Source organism: Triturus cristatus, chromosome 1_1 (genome assembly GCF_964204655.1).
Source record: "Triturus cristatus chromosome 1_1, aTriCri1.1, whole genome shotgun sequence".
Taxonomy (NCBI): Eukaryota; Metazoa; Chordata; class Amphibia; order Caudata; family Salamandridae; genus Triturus; species Triturus cristatus.
The window spans coordinates 950,822,417-950,838,180 of record NC_140579.1 but is presented as its reverse complement, the minus strand read 5'-3'; positions in this window follow the sequence as shown (position 1 = coordinate 950,838,180).

Sequence of the window (15,764 nt, the reverse complement as noted above, 5' to 3'; positions counted from 1 at the left end):
GATCACTTGGCAGGTCAATGGGAGGACGAAGTGCCAAGGACTCTCCCCCGCCAGGTGACGATCGCCTCCAGCTCCCCCAGGCACCGGCTCCACCCCCCCCGCTGGGTGTCTGGACACCTTCATCCCGGACCCTCCGACCCCCAAGTGCGAGGGTCTGGACATCAAAGGGCACCTGCCCTATAACTGGAGCAGCTGCGGAGCAGGAAGGCAGTTGTATCCTGGAGTCGAGAGACACCGAGAGAACTCAGCCTTGACGGACTACTGGCGCTGCCGTAGCCCTATCTTGTGATCTATCGTCCTGCCTGCTGGCGCTGCCGCGGCCTTCTGCAACATCCATCCTCGTCGGGACCTGCTGGCGCTGCCGCGGCCCGTTGTAACGACCATCTTCACCGGGACCTGCTGGCGCTGCCGCGGACCGTACATCGACCATCGTCTCTGGGACCTGCTGGCGCTGCCGCGGCCCGTGTATCGACCATCTTCACTGGGACCTGCTGGCGCTGCCGCGGCCCGTACCAGCTAGACCACCTAAGCTCGAGGATTGTGAGCTACCCACCATACCACCTCCCCTTTCCCATCTTGAGAGACTTGAATCGAGGGGACCCCTGAGTCCAGACCTCCTTGTACCTTTTCATCGTACCTTAAGAAGTGCTTATAAAGAACGCTAACTCATCTCCTTGTGTGGTATCTGTCTGTGGGGGGGGAGTTATTTGTCTGTACGATCGCTGGAGACGGCTCTCCCCGGAGACCTCTCCCCTTGTCCTCGGCCGACCCTCCCGGTCCGTCTAACATTGGTGGCCAGCGGCGCGATCCGAATCAACGCGTAATCGTACAGAGAGTAGCTCACCCCACGACAAAACCACGATGTCAGCTAAAGATAGCGGTTCCTCTGAAAAGTTCCAAATGGATAAGTTGGAAGAGTATAACCACCGCAAACTTAAACAATTCTGCATGGAACTAGGCATTGCTACCACCGGCCTGAGTACCAAAGAGGATTTGAAGCGCGCCCTTGAGTCGTGGGCAGAAACGGGGATCACCGGATCCTCCGACCAAAACAGTGTTGCACCACAGGGGAACGCCACGGCTCCCGAGGAGAGGGGAACGGGCCTCTCGCAGGAGGAGATCCAGGAAAGAGAAAGGACCAGATTACACGAGTTGGAAATGGCACGACTCAAGATGGACGGTGAACTAAAGTTAGCCGAGCAGAAACTAAATCTAGAGCATCTGCGGCTCCGAGAGGAGCGAGAAGAAAAACAGAGACAGAGAGAGCTTGAGGAAAAAAGAATAACACTCGAACACGAACGCAAACTGGCGGAAATAGAACTGCGGAAACAGAATAAAGAGACGGGGGTGCCTGAGCGACCGCACACCCCAGGGGCAACCGAGAAAAAAGTCCACATCCCCAAGGATGTTGTCCGAGAGTATGTCCGAGAAGACGACATACAACAGTGGTTCAAAGCCTACGAGATCGCCATGACCTCCCACCGGATCGACCGGAGTGATTGGGGAGCTGGACTATGGGGGAGGTTCGTCAACGAAGGTCGCGATGCCCTGTTGCAGCTCCCAGATCACCAAATGTCGTCCTACGACCACATGAAGGCTGCCCTCCTCACCCGCTACGGCCTCACACCCGAGATGTACCGCCAGAGGTTCAGAGATTGCACCCGGATCCCGGGTACAACTTGGGTGGAGTACGTAAACTATTTCAGCAGAGCCTTCGAGGGGTGGATCAAGGGGAGCCATGTAACGACCTACGAACAACTCTTTAACCTCATGGTATGGGAACACCTGTCGAACAACTGCTTCGTCGAGCTCAGGCAGCACCTCCTCGACAGTAAATTGACCGACCCCCGGCAGCTCGCCGCTGAAGCTGACCGATGGGAGAGCACCCGAGTGGGCCGGAGAGGACCGCACGAGCAGACCCGAAGCAACCAAGGCCAGCACCGTCCTCGGGGAGGAGGAGGAGGCCAGGGGCGAGGGAGAGACACCCTCCCGGCAACACCCGTGGCCAGCACCCCGCCTCCGGCCGGCCGGGGCAACCCCCCGTGGCGTCCTGGGTTCCGAGCCAACGTCACGTGCCACCGATGCCAGCGAGTCGGCCACTACGCCAATGACCCGAGCTGCCCGCAGAACCAAACGCCCAAGCCCCGCCAGGTAGCTGCCGCCGCCCTGGGGGAAGAACGACTGTCAGAGGAACAGGAAGAGTATGAGCCGGCCCAGCAAGAGTGGGAACCGGCCGCCATGGTTCTAGCGTGCCTAGGGGGAAAAGACATAGTCCCGCGGGCTCCCCTACCCGCCAACACCAGGAAATACGGTCAGTGGGTGACCATTAATGGGCATCGGGCCGAGGCCTTACGTGACACAGGCGCCAGTGTGACGGCCGTCCGCTGTCACCTGGTGAAACCCGAGCAGATCCTGCCGAACATTCTCTGCCCCGTCCGCTCAGCTGACAATTCCGAAAGTCTGTGTCAAATGGCCTGCGTCCCCTTCGAATGGGGAGGGGTCTCCGGCCTGCTGAAAGTGACGGTCCGGGATGATGCCCCCGTGGACTGCCTCCTGGGGAATGACCTTGAGAGTTCCCAATGGGCCACCGTCGAGAGAAGAGAGCACCTGGGGATGCTGGGCCTCCCGGACTGGGCCTGCGTAACCACCCGGTCCAGGGCAGCCCGTGCCGTTCCCCGACCAGAAGAACCGGAATGGCCAGCACCTCCGCCCCCGGTCGCCCCAGTAGAAGACAACGATGAGGCCAACCCCCCGGAGCCAACGACCGAAGGGGACGCGCACCTCCAGGACGTCCCCGGCCTGGCTCAGTGGCGTCAAGAAGGGGGGCCCACCCAAGAACAGTTCCGCCAGGAGCAAAAGACTTGCCCCTCCCTCGAGGGACTCCGCCAACAAGCCAGCGCCCAGAGCGCAGGGGACTCCACCGGAACTCACTGGGTCTACTGGGAGAACGACCTGCTATACAGCGAACAGAGGATCGCAGAGCTAGGGGCCGGTCGAGTACTGGTGGTACCTCTCCGCTTCAGAAACTTCTTGCTCAATCTGGCCCACGATGTCCCCCTGGCTGGACACCTGGGCCAAGACAAAACTTACAGTCGCCTAGTGACCCACTTTTTCTGGCCGAAGATGCGGAACGACGTCCTGAACCACTGCCGGTCCTGCCCCACGTGCCAGGCCAGCGGGAAGAATGGCCGTAAGCTGAAGGCCCCTCTACAACCCTTCCCGGTGGTCACCACCCCGTTCGAGAGGGTAGGAATAGACATTGTGGGGCCCCTGGACCCCCGCACGGCACAAGGACATAGGTTCATCCTAGTACTGGTGGATCACGCCACCCGCTACCCCGAGGCGGTGCCTCTACGAACAGTAACAGCTCCGGTGGTTGGCCGGGCCCTAATGGGGATCTTCTCCCGGGTGGGCTTCCCCCGAGAAGTCGTCAGCGACCGAGGCACGAACTTCATCTCCAAATACATGAAGTCCCTCTGGCAACAGTGCGGGGTCACCTACCGATTCACGACCCCCTATCACCCCCAAGGGAACGGACTAGTGGAGCGATTCAACCGCACTCTCAAAGGGATGATTGGGGGATTGGAAAAGCCCCTCCGTCGCCAGTGGGATGTACTACTCCCGTGCCTCCTCTTCGCCTACCGGGAAGTTCCCCAGAAGTCCCTCGGTTTTAGCCCCTTCGAACTCCTGTACGGGCACCCTGTGCGAGGGCCCCTCAGCCTAGTCAAAGAAGGTTGGGAGGTGGCCCCCCTAAAGACCCCTCCAGACGTCTTCAAGTACCTCCTGGCCCTACGTAATCAGACCCGGCGCTTCAGGGAGATGGCCAAGGCGAACCTCGAGGCCAGCCAGGAAGACATGAAGAGATGGTATGATCACAATGCCTCCTCCGTCGAGTTCGAACCTGGACAACAAGTGTGGGTGATGTCCCCCACCGAACCATGTGCCTTGCAAGATAAGTGGACGGGGCCCTTCAAGGTGGTCGAGCGCAAAAGCCCCGTCACTTACCTCATCGACATGGGGACCACCCGGAACCCCCTTCGGGTCCTCCACACCAACAGACTAAAACCACACTTTGTGCGCTCAGAACTCAGCCTCCTGATGGCTACAGACAGTGGGGCGGAAGAAGACTCCGAGCCTCTCCCGGATCTCCTGAAGACTCAGGAGAAAGACGGTTCCGTGGACGGGGTCCGGCTCTCCGATGCCCTCACACCAGAGCAACGCCAGGGCTGCCGGGACCTCCTGCTGCGGTTCGCTTCACTGTTCTCCCTCACTCCCGGGGTCACCCCTTGGTGCTTGCACGACGTAGACACCGGGGACAGTCCCCCTGTCCGGCACCGGGCCTACCGCGTACCAGATCGGGTACGGGCCTGCATACAAGAGGAAGTGGCCAAAATGCTCACGATCGGGGTCATCGAGCCCTCGGACAGTCCCTGGGCCAGTCCAGTTGTACTGGTCCCCAAAGCCGCTGCCCCCGGCACCACACCTGAACTGAGATTCTGCGTCGACTACCGGGGCTTGAACGCTGTCACCCGAACCGACGCTCATCCTATCCCCAGAGCGGATGAATTGATCGACCGGCTGGGGGCCGCCCGCTACCTCAGTATCTTCGACCTAACAGCGGGCTACTGGCAGATCGGTCTCACACCCGAGCTCAAGAACGATCCGCCTTCTCTACCCCCGATGGCCACTACCACTTCAAGGTCATGCCCTTTGGCATGAAGAACGCCCCCGCTACATTTCAACGTCTTGTGAACCAGGTCCTGGCGGGGCTCGAAGAGTTCAGCGCTGCCTACCTGGACGATATCGCTGTATACAGCCGCCACTGGTCCGACCACCTCCTCCACCTCCAGGAGGTCCTACAGGCCCTCCAGCGGGCCGGCCTCACGATTAAGGCCGGCAAATGCCAAATTGGTCAAGGGTCCGTGACCTACCTGGGGCACCAGGTGGGGAGCGGGCTGGTGGCCCCACTGCAACTTAAGATTGCTGCCATCCAGTCCTGGCAGCCCCCCGTCACTCAGACCGAAGTCCGAGCCTTCTTGGGGCTCACCGGCTACTACCGGCGGTTCGTGAGGGACTACGGCAGCATTGTGGGGCCCCTCACGGGTCTCACGTCCAAGAACCAACCAAAGCGGATTAACTGGACCCCCGATTGTCAAGCGGCCTTCGAAAAACTGAAGGCCGCCCTGTGCACCGCCCCTGTGCTCCAGGCCCCCGATTACAGTCGGGAATTCGTAGTACAGACAGACGCCTCCGACCACGGCATCGGAGCGGTTCTTTCCCAAGTGAACCCCGAGGGTCATGACCAGCCGGTGGCCTTCATCAGCCGACGTCTCCTGGGCCGAGAACAGCGCTGGAGCACCATCGAGAGGGAGGCCTTCGCAGTGCTGTGGGCCCTCAAAAAGCTCCGGCCCTATCTCTTCGGTACCCACTTCCGGGTACAAACCGACCATAGACCCCTGCAGTGGCTGATGCAGATGCGGGGGGAAAACCCAAAACTATTGCGCTGGTCCATCTCCCTGCAGGGAATGGACTTCACCGTGGAGCACCGACCAGGCCAAGACCACGCCAACGCAGATGGCCTGTCCCGCTTCTTCCGCCTCGACGAAGAGAGTCCCCAAGGAGATGGGTGACTCTCCCCGCCTTCAGCTGGGGGGGACGCATGTTGGACAGGCCACACGAAGGGCTTGCGCCCTCCCCGCATGACAGGGCCCAAGCCCCGGCCTCCCAGGCGCGGCCCACGAGAATCACCCGCACCCCGTCTCCCGACGGAACTCCTGCCCTCGGACCTCCCTGTAGCACGGGCCCAAGCCACCACCGGCTCCCTCGGCCGGGTCAAGCCGCCATCTTGGGCCCTGCGCCACGAGGCCGCGTGGCCTCCCCCCGACTCTAACCCTGGGCCTGGCCGGCCCCGACATCCCGGCACCACCATCCACCCAGGAGGTGAGCGGATCACTTGGCAGGTCAATGGGAGGACGAAGTGCCAAGGACTCTCCCCCGCCAGGTGACGATCGCCTCCAGCTCCCCCAGGCACCGGCTCCACCCCCCCGCTGGGTGTCTGGACACCTTCATCCCGGACCCTCCGACCCCCAAGTGCGAGGGTCCGGACATCAAAGGGCACCTGCCCTATAACTGGAGCAGCTGCGGAGCAGGAAGGCAGTTGTATCCTGGAGTCGAGAGACACCGAGAGAACTCAGCCTTGACGGACTACTGGCGCTGCCGTAGCCCTATCTTGTGATCTATCGTCCTGCCTGCTGGCGCTGCCGCGGCCTTCTGCAACATCCATCCTCGTCGGGACCTGCTGGCGCTGCCGCGGCCCGTTGTAACGACCATCTTCACCGGGACCTGCTGGTGCTGCCGCGGACCGTACATCGACCATCGTCTCTGGGACCTGCTGGCGCTGCCGCGGCCCGTGTATCGACCATCTTCACTGGGACCTGCTGGCGCTGCCGCAGCCCGTACCAGCTAGACCACCTAAGCTCGAGGATTGTGAGCTACCCACCATACCACCTCCCCTTTCCCATCTTGAGAGACTTGAATCGAGGGGACCCCTGAGTCCAGACCTCCTTGTACCTTTTCATCGTACCTTAAGAAGTGCTTATAAAGAACGCTAACTCATCTCCTTGTGTGGTATCTGTCTGTGGGGGGGAGTTATTTGTCTGTACGATCGCTGGAGACGGCTCTCCCCGGAGACCTCTCCCCTTGTCCTCGGCCGACCCTCCCGGTCCGTCTAACACACACACACAACCACACACAACCACAACCATACCCAACCCCACACCCAACCCCACATTCGCAATCGCACCCACAACCACACCCAACCCCACACCCAACCCCACACAACCACACACACAACCACATACACAACTGCATACACACACAACCACCCACACACAACCACACTCACAACCATATACCCAACCAACCACAACCATACACACACACAACCACACTCCCAATCTCACACACAACCGCACACCCAACACAACCACATGCACAACCACACACACAACTACAATAACACAACCACACACAACCACACACACACACAACCATCACACACAACCACACACACCACATCCATACAGAACCACAGCCACACATACCACCACACACCCACACACCACACCCAACCACAACCAACCACAACCACACCCACCCACAACTACACACAACTACACACACAACCACACACAACCACACAACTACACCCACACCCATCCACACCCGCACCCATCCACATCTGCACCCAACCACATCTGCACCCAACCACATCTGCACCCAACCACTCCCGCACCCAACCACTCCCGCACCCAACCACACCCGTACCCAACCACACCTGTACCCAACCACACCCACACACAGCCGCACCCATGACCACACAACCACACACAACCACACACACCCACAACCGCACCCAACCACCCACACAACCACCCACATACAACCACACACACAACCACAACCATACACAACTGCACACGCACACCCAACTGCACAACCACACACACACAACCGCACTCCCAACCACACACACAACCGCACACCCAACACAACCACATGCACAACCACACACACAACCACACACACAACTACAATAACACAACCGCACACAACCATCACACACAACCATACACACACCCTACCACATCCATACAGAACCACAACCACACACAGCCACACACACCATCACACAACACACCCAACCACAACCATCCACAACCCCACCCACCCACAACTGCACACAACCACACACCACACAACCACACACATGCACACAACCACACACCCAACCGCACACCCACAGCTGTACCCACAACCGCACCACAACTGCACCCACTACACATACAACCTCACACACACAACCACAGCCACACCCGCACCCAACCACACCCGCACCCAACCACACCTGCACCCAACCACACCCACGCACAACCACACACACAACCACATCCACAATCACACCCGCACCCATAACCGCACACCACAACCACACAGCCACACACACCACACCCACACCACACCCAACCACACACAACCTCACCCGCACACACAACCACACAAATACAACCCCACACACAACCCCACACATACAACCACACACAACCACACACCACATACAACCACATACAACCACATACAACCACAATAACACACAACCACACCCACAACCACAACCAAACACACACACAACCACAGCCAAACACACACACAACCACATACACAACTATAATAACACAACCATGCGCACAACCACACACAAATACACAAACAAAATCACACAACCAACCACACACACAACCACACACACAGAACCACAACCACACCCAACCCCACAACCACACACACAACCACACACACACATCCACCCACACACAACCAAACACAACCACACACCCAACCAATCACAACCATACACACACACACAACCGCACTCCCAACCACACACACAACCACACACCCAACCGCACACCCAACACAACCGCATGCACAACCACACATACAACTACAATAACACAACCACGTACAACCACACACACACACCCAACCGCACACACCCAACCGCACACACCCAACCGCACACACCCAACCGCACAAACAACCACACACACAACCACACACACACACAACCACCCCCACACAACCACACACACAACCACTTACCCAACCAACCACAACCATATACACACACACACAACCACACTCCCAGCCACACACACAACCGCTCACCCAACCGCACACCCAACACAACCGCATGCACAACCACACACACAACTACAATACCACAACCACGTACAACCACACACACCCAACCGCACACACCCAACCGCACACCCAACCGCACACACAACCACCACACAACCACACACACACACAACCACCCACACACAACCACATGCACAACCACACACACAACTACAATAACACAACCACGCACAACCACACACACACAACCACACACACACACCCATCACACACACAACCATCACACACACAACCATCACACATACAACCACACACACACACACCACCACATCCATACAGAACCACAACCACACATAGCCACACATACCACCACACACACCCACACACCCAACCACAACCACCCACAACCACACACACGTACACAACCAAACACAACGGCACACCCACAGCTGTACCCACAACTGCAACCACAACTGCACCCACTACACACACAACCTCACACACACAACCACACACAGCCACACCTGCACCCAACCACACCCGCACCAAACTGCACCCAACCACACCCGCACCCAACCACACCCGCACCCAACCACACCCGCACCCAACCACACCCGTACCCAACCACACCCGTACCCAACCATACCCATACACAATACAACCACACACACACAATCACACACACAACCACACACACAACCACACACAACCACAACCATACCCAACCCCACACCCAACCCCACATTCGCAATCGCACCCACAACTACACACAGCCACACACACCACACCCACACCCACACCACACCCAACCACACACACAACCTCACCCGCACCCACAACCACATAAATATAACCACACAAATACAACCACACAAATACAACCCCACACACACCACTCACAACCCCACAAATAACACACACAACCATGCACATAACCACACATACAACCACACACATAACCACACACACAACCACACACACAACCACCCACCCAACCAACCACAACCATACAGAACTGCACACGCACACCCAACCGCACACACACGGCCGCACACACCCAACTGCACACACCCAACCACACACACAACCCCACACCCAACTGCACCCCCACAGCCACACGCTTAACCACATGCACAACCACACGCACAACCACACGCACAACCACACACACAACCACACATACACAACCACACACACAACCACACACACAACCAACCACAACCATACACACACACAACCGCATTCCCAATCACACAACCGCGCACCCAACTGCACACCCAACACAACCACATGCACAACCACACACACAACTACAATAACACAACCACGCAAAACCACATACACAATCACACACACACACAACCATCACACACACAACCATCACACACAACCACACACACACACACACCACCACATCCATACAGAACCACAACCACACACAGCCACACATACCACCACACACACCCACACACACCACCACACACACCCACACACCCAACCACAACCAACCACAACCACACCCACCCACAACCACACACATGCACACAACCACACCCAACCGCACACCCACAGCTGTACCCGCAACCACAACTGCACCCACTACACACACAACCTCACACACACAACCACACACAGCCACACCTGCACCCAACCACACCTGCACCCAACCACACCTGCACCCAACCACACCTGCACCCAACCACACCCCGCACCCAATCACACCTGCACCCAACCATACCCGCACCCAACCACACCCGTACCCAACCATACCCACACACAATACAACCACACACATACAACAACACACACAACCACACACACAACCACAACCACACACAACCACAACCATACCCAACCCCACACCCAACCCCACACTCGCAATTGCACCCACAACTACACACAGCCACACACACACCACACCCACACCACACCCAACCACACACACAACCTCACCCGCACCCACAACCACATAAATATAACCACACAAATACAACCACACAAATACAACCCCACACACAACCCCATAAATAACACACACAACCACACACACAACCACGCGCATAATCACACACACAACCACACACATAACCACACACATAACCACACACACAACCACACACACAACCACCCACCCAACCAACCACAACCATACAGAACTGCACACGCACACGCAACCGCACACACGCAACTGCACACACCCAACCGCACACACCCAACCACACACACAACCCCACACCCAACCGCACACCCACAACCACACGCTTAACCACACGCACAACCACACGCACAACCACACGCACAACCACACACACAACCACACACTACCACACACACAACTACAATAACAACCACAAACACAACCACAAGCACAACCACACACAACCACAACCAAACACACACAGCCACACTCACAGAACCACAACCACACCCAACCCCACACACAACCCCACACACAACCCCACACACACAATCCCACACATACAACCACACACACAACTGCACACACAGCCACACACAACTGCACACACAGCCACACACAACTGCACACACACAACCACACACACAGCCACACACACACCACTGCACATACCACACCCACCCACAACTACACCCACCCACAACCACACCCACAACCACCCACAATGACTGTACCCACAACCATACCCACACCCCCACACAACCACCCACCACAAGCACAACCACACACAGCCGCACACACAACCCCCCCCAAATACAACCACACACACAACCATCGCACACACCACACACCCCCACACCCCCACAACCACCCAAACACAACCACACACAGCCAGACACACAGCCACACACACACACAGCCACACACACAACCACACTCAACCCCACACACACAACCCCCCACACACAACCCCCCACACAACCCCACACACCCTCCCCCACACACAATCCCACACACCCGCCCCCACACACAATCCCACACAACCACACACACAACTGCACACACACAACTGTACACACAGCCACACACACAACTACACACACAACCACACCTAACCGCACATATACAACCATGCGCAACCACACGCGCAACCACACGCGCAACCTCACCCGCAACCACACGTGCAGCCACACCCGTAGCCACACCCGCAGCCACGCCTGCAGCCACACCTGCAGCCACACCTGCAGCCACACCCGCAGCCACACCCACAACCACACCCCCACACACATCACCACTGTTAGACCCGGCCTTGTGGCATGGCCATCCCTGACCCCTAGCCACACACCCTGACCAGTGCACCTCATTCAGCCCCCGAGTATACGGCCTAGCCGGTCCTTCCCACCAGAACCCACACACACCCGACCCGGACTTCCCTGTCCATGCCCTCCATCTTCCCAGCACCACAGGGCCCGCGTGCCCACTTCATGCACCTACGATGGCCGCCCGGCTCCAGCGCAACCCAGGCCTAGAGGCGCCGCCCCGGCTGGAAGACATCGCGCTCCCACAGAGTGAGAGAGGGAGGAGCAGTTTCAATCGCACCTCTGACCTCCCCTTGGGAGATGGGTTTCGAATGGCCCTCCGGCCTCCCTGAGGGCTGGCTCCATGCCTGCTGCGTGTCTGGGACTCCTCCCGACCCGGCCCTGAAAGGATCAAAGGACGACCTGGCAGGAATCTCCAACAAGCGACCCCCAGGTGCTGAGACCCCTGCCTACACAGACTCCGGACATCAAAGAAGAGTTGACCTATAACAAGGGGTGCTCTGGGACTATCTGGCAGATTCGACTCTGGAACGACGAGAGCCCTGCTGATGTGGTCGCGGCTCCCTTGCAACCTTGAACACCTGAGCCCTGCTGAGTGACTCGCGGCTCCCCTGAAGATCGTAAGACCTCCGACCTTGTGCTTGAGCCCTGCTGAGTGACTCGCGGCTCCCCTGAAGATCGTAAGACCTCCGACCTTGTGCTTGAGCCCTGCTGAGTGACTCGCGGCTCCCCTGAAGATCGTAAGACCTCCGACCTTGTGCTTGAGCCCTGCTGAGTGACTCGCGGCTCCCCTGAAGAACGTAAGACCTCCGACCTTGTGCTTGAGCCCTGCTGAGTGACTCGCGGCTCCTGAAGACTCCCTCGGTCCGGCTGGACCCCAGTGACCACAGCGTATCCCCCAGCTCGAGGATTGTGAGCTGTGCGCCGGGTACGTCCCTGCATTGATCCAGATCCCCAAAGACTGTCCCGCTACCCCCTATCCCTACCGAGACTCTTTGAGCCCGTGCTCTATTTGTAAATATCCACCTTGTTGATCATAGAGATCCTACGAAGCTGATTAGATAAAGATCTGTTCCCAAGAACATACAGTGTGGTGTCTCTTTGTCGTGTGGTGCAGTGTGTACGATCCTAGACACAAGACTCTTCCCCTGAGGAGTTGCCTGCCAGTGCCCGGCTACGATACCCCGAGGGTAGGTCTCAGGGTGCTCAGGTACCCTCCCTGTCTCCTCTGAGGTCGCCTTCTAACAACAACTAAACACCCACAATGACACAAATACAACCACATACAACCACATACACAACCACACACAACCACAACCAAACACACACACAACCACACACAACCACACACACAACCACAGACACAGCCACACACACAGCCACACACACAGCCACACACACCACAACCACACCACACACAACCACACACACAACCTCACCTGCACCCACAACCACAACCACACAAATACAACCCCACACACAACCAAACTCACACAACCAACCACACACAACCCCACATACACAACCCCAACCACACCCAACCCCACACCCAACCACACCCAACCCCAAACCCAACCACACCCAACCACACCCAACCACACCCAACCCCATACCCAACCCCACACCCAACCCCACACCCAACCCCACACCCAACTGTGCACCCAACCCCACACCCAACCACACACATACACCACTCACACACAACCACACACCCAACCGCACACCCCCAACCGCACACCCCCAACCGCACACCCAACTGCACACACAACCGCATACCCAACACCACACCCAACTGCACACCCAACCCCACACACAACCCCACACATACAACCACACACAACCACACACCACATACAACCACATACAACCACATACAACCACAATAACACACAACCACACCCACAACCACAACCAAACACACACACAACCACAGCCAAACACACACACAACCACATACACAACTATAATAACACAACCATGCGCACAACCACACACAAATACACAAACAAAATCACACAACCAACCACACACACAACCACACACACAGAACCACAACCACACCCAACCCCACAACCACACACACAACCACACACACACATCCACCCACACACAACCAAACACAACCACACACCCAACCAATCACAACCATACACACACACACAACCGCACTCCCAACCACACACACAACCACACACCCAACCGCACACCCAACACAACCGCATGCACAACCACACATACAACTACAATAACACAACCACGTACAACCACACACACACACCCAACCGCACACACCCAACCGCACACACCCAACCGCACACACCCAACCGCACAAACAACCACACACACAACCACACACACACACAACCACCCCCACACAACCACACACACAACCACTTACCCAACCAACCACAACCATATACACACACACACAACCACACTCCCAGCCACACACACAACCGCTCACCCAACCGCACACCCAACACAACCGCATGCACAACCACACACACAACTACAATACCACAACCACGTACAACCACACACACCCAACCGCACACACCCAACCGCACACCCAACCGCACACACAACCACCACACAACCACACACACACACAACCACCCACACACAACCACATGCACAACCACACACACAACTACAATAACACAACCACGCACAACCACACACACACAACCACACACACACACCCATCACACACACAACCATCACACACACAACCATCACATATACAACCACACACACACACCACCACATCCATACAGAACCACAACCACACATAGCCACACATACCACCACACACACCCACACACCCAACCACAACCACCCACAACCACACACACGTACACAACCAAACACAACGGCACACCCACAGCTGTACCCACAACTGCAACCACAACTGCACCCACTACACACACAACCTCACACACACAACCACACACAGCCACACCTGCACCCAACCACACCCGCACCAAACTGCACCCAACCACACCCGCACCCAACCACACCCGCACCCAACCACACCCGCACCCAACCACACCCGTACCCAACCACACCCGTACCCAACCATACCCATACACAATACAACCACACACACACAATCACACACACAACCACACACACAACCACACACAACCACAACCATACCCAACCCCACACCCAACCCCACATTCGCAATCGCACCCACAACTACACACAGCCACACACACCACACCCACACCCACACCACACCCAACCACACACACAACCTCACCCGCACCCACAACCACATAAATATAACCACACAAATACAACCACACAAATACAACCCCACACACACCACTCACAACCCCACAAATAACACACACAACCATGCACATAACCACACATACAACCACACACATAACCACACACACAACCACACACACAACCACCCACCCAACCAACCACAACCATACAGAACTGCACACGCACACCCAACCGCACACACACGGCCGCACACACCCAACTGCACACACCCAACCACACACACAACCCCACACCCAACTGCACCCCCACAGCCACACGCTTAACCACATGCACAACCACACGCACAACCACACGCACAACCACACACACAACCACACATACACAACCACACACACAACCACACACACAACCAACCACAACCATACACACACACAACCGCATTCCCAATCACACAACCGCGCACCCAACTGCACACCCAACACAACCACATGCACAACCACACACACAACTACAATAACACAACCACGCAAAACCACATACACAATCACACACACACACAACCATCACACACACAACCATCACAC